Source organism: Charadrius vociferus, unplaced genomic scaffold (assembly GCF_000708025.1).
Source record: "Charadrius vociferus isolate BGI_N301 unplaced genomic scaffold, ASM70802v2 scaffold1046, whole genome shotgun sequence".
NCBI lineage: Eukaryota > Metazoa > Chordata > Aves > Charadriiformes > Charadriidae > Charadrius > Charadrius vociferus.
In genome coordinates this window covers 1,382-2,144 of record NW_009648946.1, presented here as the reverse complement: position 1 = coordinate 2,144, position 763 = coordinate 1,382, and positions in this window count along the sequence as shown.

Genomic DNA, 763 nt, shown 5'->3' with positions numbered 1-763 from the left:
AATGGCCCGGAGAGGCTGGAAAAGTGCTCCAGCTTCCCGGGGCCGGCGCCGGGAGCGGGGCTGGACTGCGCAGCCTCGCGGGGACCAGGTCAGCAGGAGCCCCGTCACCTCCCAGGCACCGGGGATGCCACCCATGGGATGCTCGGGTGGCTTGGGGCTCCCGTGACATCCCTGGTGCAGCAGCATCCTCACCGGAGTGAGCCATCCCACCAGGAAAGAGGGGTTTTCCCCCAAATTCGTGCCCCTACCCCTTCAAAAAACATGCTGGGGGGACCTAAGGCCACCAGCAGCACAACTTGGGGACACGGGGAGGATACGGGGAGGTGGTGAGGAAGTGCAGTGCTCCGGCGGTGGATGAAGAGAGGGGAGGACACTGCCAATCGCTGTCCCCACGCCGCCGTGTCCCCCCTCCCCCGGCGAGGCTGGACTGCGGGGGGAGGTGCTGGCCCTGCGGCGCGAGGGGGCTGAGCTGGCCCGCGGCAAGGCGGCCCTGCAAGGTGAGCGCCGTCTGGACACGCCATCCCTCCGTCCATCCCTCGGGAACAGCGGCGTGGGGCACAGGCTCCCCTGCCAACCCCACGCAAGGAGCCCATCCGGGGTCATCCCCCCCAAAGCCGTACGCCTTTTCGGGTGCAATGGCCGTCGGGCTGGTCTCGGGTTTGGGGTGCGCGGGTGACGCCGCTGTCCCCTTCACGCCGCAGAGGAGCTGGCGCGGGGTGAGGCGCAGGCGCAGGGGCTGCGGCAGCGGTTGGAGGAGGCGGCG